Consider the following 4,930-nt stretch of genomic DNA (forward strand, 5'->3'; position numbering starts at 1 on the left):
AGGGAGAGGCTGAATAGGCTGGGGCTACTTTCCTTGGAGCATTGGAGGCTGAGAGATGATCTTATAGAGGTTTATAAAATCATGAGGGGCATGGATAGGGTGAATAACCAAGGGTAGGGGAGTCCAAAACTAAAAGGCATAGGTTTAATGTGAGAGGGGAAAGATTTAAAAGAGACTTGAGGGGCAACATTTTCATGCAGAGGGTGCATGTATGGAATGAGCTGCCACAGAAAGTGGTGGAATTTGGTACAATTACAACATTTAAAAGGCATCTGGGTGGACACATGGATAGGAAGGGTTTAGAGGGATAGAGGCTACATGCTATTGGGACTGGAATAATTTAGGCTATCTGGTCGACATGGACAGGTTGGACCAAAGGGGCTGTTTCTGTGCTGTACATCTCCATGACTCTAACATTATAGCTGTGGATGCTGGAGACCTGAAACAAAAACAGAAGTTACTGGAGAAACTCTGCAGCTCACTGCAGAAATTCACCAAATGTCCTCAGACAGCATGTTCCAAATCCACGACCACTTCCATCTTGAAGGATAGGAACATTAGACACCACCCCCGCAAGTTCCCCTCCAAGTTACTCACCGTCCTGACTTGGAAATACATCACTATTCCTTCACTGTTGCTGGGTCAAAATCCTGGAATTCCCTCCCTAAGGGCATTATGTGTCAACCCACAGCACATGGACTGCAGGAGTTCGAGAAGGCAGCTTACCCCCACCTTCTCAAGGGGCAACTAGGGACGGCAAGAACTGCTGGGCCCAGCCAGAGACACCCACATCCCACGAATGAATAAAAAAAAAGTATCTGTGGAGAGAAAGAAGAGTTAACATTTTGCGTCCAGTGGACTCTTCATCAGAACTTGATAATTACTGGGAAAAGGTGGTATTTATGCCAAAGTTGAAGTGGGGGCGTGGAGAGGTGGCAGATAGGTGGAGATGGAGCTCAGGGAGAGAGATTGAAAGGGTTAGGTAACCAAGGAGTTTATGGGTAGCAGGTCAGACAAAAGGATAGCTGAAGAAATAAGAGCTAAGAGTGAGAAAATGAGTTAGCTTTGCTGAATGCAATCTATAATGGGCCTGCAAGTCTGTGAGAATGGGTGACTGTGCTAAAAGCAACACGTCATAACCTGAGATAACAAGGTGTAGAGCTGGATGAACACAGCAGGCCAAGCAGCATCAGAGGAGCAGGAAAGCTGACGTTTCAGGCCGAGACCCTTCTCTCCAGACATTCTTTGCAAAGGCTTATTCCAGGAAATATGTGACAGTCTCTACCCATATCACCCCTGCAGCTGCTTCAAGGGCAGTGTGCGGTGGTGCAGAGAATTTAGGTGTATATGAAGGGTTTGACAGGTCGTGACTCAACGCCAGTCAAGCGATGTCTTGGTGTTTGTTGGAAAGTTCTGGTGATGAGGCATTCTACTGAATGACTTTGTCAGTCTGCTGAGGGAACCACGTGACAGGATCTACCCAATCCTTTTCCCACAGAGTCTCGAGGATGCTACATGCTGACCACTTCCTGATGGACTTGTGGTCAAAGGTGTTTTCTTTTGCAAATTTTTCCATGAGCCATAGAAATATACTGCATGATAAAGCTCTTCAGTCCAACTTGTCTATGCTGAATGGCTATCTTTAATTAATTAATGAATCAGTTAATCAATCTAGCTATGAAGAGAGTAGATTAGGATTATTTACATTAGAAAGATGGAGGTTGAGGGGGAACCTGATTGAGGTCTACAAAATCATGAGAGGTATAGGCAGAGTGGACAGCAAGAAGCTTTTTCTCAGAGTGGGGGACTCAATTACCAGGGGTCACAGTTTCAAGGTGAGAGGGGAAAAGTTTAAGAGTGATATGCGTGGAAAGTTATTTACGCAGAGGGTGGTGGGTGCCTGGAATGCGTTGCCAAAGGAGGTGGTAGAGGCAGGCACTTAAGTTGTATCTAGACAGAAACATGAATGGGCAGGGAGCAGAGGGATACAGACCCTTGGAAAATAGGTGACAGGTTTAGATAAAAGATTTGGATCGGTGCAGGCTTGGAGGGCCGGAGGGCCTGTTCCTGTGCTGTAACTTTCTTTGTTCCAATCCAGTCCCATTTGCCAGCATTTAGCTCATATCTCTCTGAACCCTTGCTGATTATATACCCATCCAGATGCCTTTTAAATGTTATAATTGTACCAGCCTCCACCACTTCCTCTAGTAGCTCATTCCATACACGCACCATCCTCTGGGTGAAAAAGATACCCCTCAGGTTCCCTTTAAATCTTTCCCCTCTCACCCTCTAGTTTTAGACTTCTTTCCTGAGACCTATCTCTTGATCATTCACCCGATCCACGGTGCTCATGAGTTTATAATATGGTAATCTATTACAATCCAACTCCTGCTCTCCATAATCTCTTTGTTTGTCGTCCCATTTCATCCGCCGCATCCGCCCCCACGATGAGGCATTCCACTCCCGCACATCCCAGATGTCCAAGTTCTTCAAGGACCGCAACTTTCCCCCACAGTGATCGAGAACGCCCTTGACCGCGTCTCCGGCAACACATCCCTCACACCCCGCCCCCGCCACAACCGCCCCAAGAGGATCCCCCTCGTTCTCACACACCACCCCACCAACCTCCGGATACAACGCATCATCCTCCGACACTTCCGCCATCTACAATCCAACCCCACCACCCAAGACATTTTTCCATCCCCACCCCTGCCTGCTTTCCGGAGAGACCACTCTCTCCGTGACTCCCTTGTTCGCTCCACACTGCCCTCCAACCCCACCACACCCGGCGCCTTCCCCTGCAACCGCAGGAAATGCTACACTTGCCCCCACACCTCCTCCCTCACCCCTATCCCAGGCCCCAAGATGACATTCCACATTAAGCAGAGGTTCACCTGCACATCTGCCAATGTGGTATACTGCATCCACTGTACCTGGTGTGGCTTCCTCTACATTGGGGAAACCAAGCGGAGGCTTGGGGACCGCTTTGCAGAACACCTCCGCTCAGTTCGCAACAAACAACTGCACCTCCCAGTCGCAAACCATTTCCACTCCCCCCTCCCATTCTCTAGATGACATGTCCATCATGGGCCTCCTGCACTGCCACAATGATGCCACCCGAAGGTTGCAGGAACAGCAACTCATATTCCGCCTGGGAACCCTGCAGCCCAATGGTATCAATGTGGACTTCACCAGTTTCAAAATCTCCCCTTCCCCCACTGCATCCCTAAACCAGCCCAGTTCATCCCCTCCCCCCACTGCACCACACAACCAGCCCAGCGCTTCCCCCCCACCCACTGCATCCCAAAACCAGTCCAACCTGTCTCTGCCTCCCTAACCGGTTCTTCCTCTCACCCATCCCTTCCTCCCACCCCAAGCCGCACCCCCAGCTACCTACTAACCTCATCCCACCTCCTTGACCTGTCCGTCTTCCCTGGACTGACCTATCCCCTCCCTACCTCCCCACCTACACCCTCTCCACCTATCTTCTTTGCTCTCCATCTTCGGTCCGCCTCCCCCTCTCTCCCTATTTATTCCAGTTCCCTCTCCCCATCCCCCTCTCTGATGAAGGGTCTAGGCCCGAAACGTCAGCTTTTGTGCTCCTGAGATGCTGCTTGGCCTGCTGTGTTCATCCAGCCTCACATTTTATTATCTTGGAATTCTCCAGCATCTGCAGTTCCCGTTATCTCTATCTGCCTGCTCACCTCTCCCTGCCCCACTTCAGCTTCAGCATAAATACCACCTTTTCCCAGCTCCTATCAGGTTCTGATGAAGAGTCACTGCGCCCAGAATATTAACTGTTTTTCTCTCTCTACAGCTGCTGCCAGAAGGACAGAGTTTCTCCAGCAATATCTTTTTGTGTTTTCATATTCAGATACGGAGACTCCCAACCAATCATGGACCCAGGGAGTGGGCGGGGCATGCGTCGCTACGTGTAGCGTACAACGCGCTTTCGAGCTCTGACGTTTGTTGCTCGTGTCCAGGTGACGTAGAACGCATGGGGGTGGCCGTGACGTGATGCGCAGGTGGCGGCCGGAGCCAAGCGGGCCCTGGGACTAAGCGGCGGCGCGAGTTTGGCCAGTGTCGGCTGTGGGGCTCGAGGAGGTGGCTGTGCGAGGTCTGGAGCAGCGTGGAGTCTGGCTACTGCCTTTGACGGGAGGGAGAGGTAGCGGGGGGAACACAAGGAGAGACGGGATATTGTATGTGAGTAAGAGTGTGAGGCGCAGGAAGAGCCCACAGTGGGGGGGTAGGGTGAGAGGCGCAGGAAGAGCCCACAGTGGGGGGAGGGTGAGAGGCGCAGGAAGAGCCCACAGTGGGGAGTGAGTGAGAGGTGCAGGAAGAGCCCACAGTGGGGGGAGGGTGAGAGGCGCAGGAAGAGCCCACAGTGGGGGGAGGGTGTGTGTGAGAGGCGCAGGAAGAGCCCACAGTGGGGGGAGGGTGTGTGTGAGAGGCGCAGGAAGAGCCCACAGTGGGGGGGAAGGTGTGTGTGAGAGGCGCAGGAAGAGCCCACAGTGGGGGTAGGGTGAGAGGCGCAGGAAGAGCCCACAGTGGGGGGAGGGTGTGTGTGAGAGGCGGAGGAAGAGCCCACAGTGGGGGGAGGGTGTGTGTGAGAGGCGGAGGAAGAGCCCACAGTGGGGGGGAAGGTGTGTGTGAGAGGCGCAGGAAGAGCCCACAGTGGGGGTAGGGTGAGAGGCGCAGGAAGAGCCCACAGTGGGGGGGAAGGTGTGTGTGAGAGGCGCAGGAAGAGCCCACAGTGGGGGGAGGGTGAGAGGCGCAGGAAGAGCCCACAGTGGGGGGAGGGTGTGTGTGAGAGAGGCGCAGGAAGAGCCCACAGTGGGGGGAGGGTGAGAGGCGCAGGAAGAGCCCACAGTGGGGGGAGGGTGTGTGTGAGAGAGGCGCAGGAAGAGCCCACAGTGGGGGGGAAGGTGTG

The sequence above is a fragment of the Stegostoma tigrinum genome, chromosome 38, assembly GCF_030684315.1.
Source record: "Stegostoma tigrinum isolate sSteTig4 chromosome 38, sSteTig4.hap1, whole genome shotgun sequence".
Taxonomy (NCBI): domain Eukaryota; kingdom Metazoa; phylum Chordata; class Chondrichthyes; order Orectolobiformes; family Stegostomatidae; genus Stegostoma; species Stegostoma tigrinum.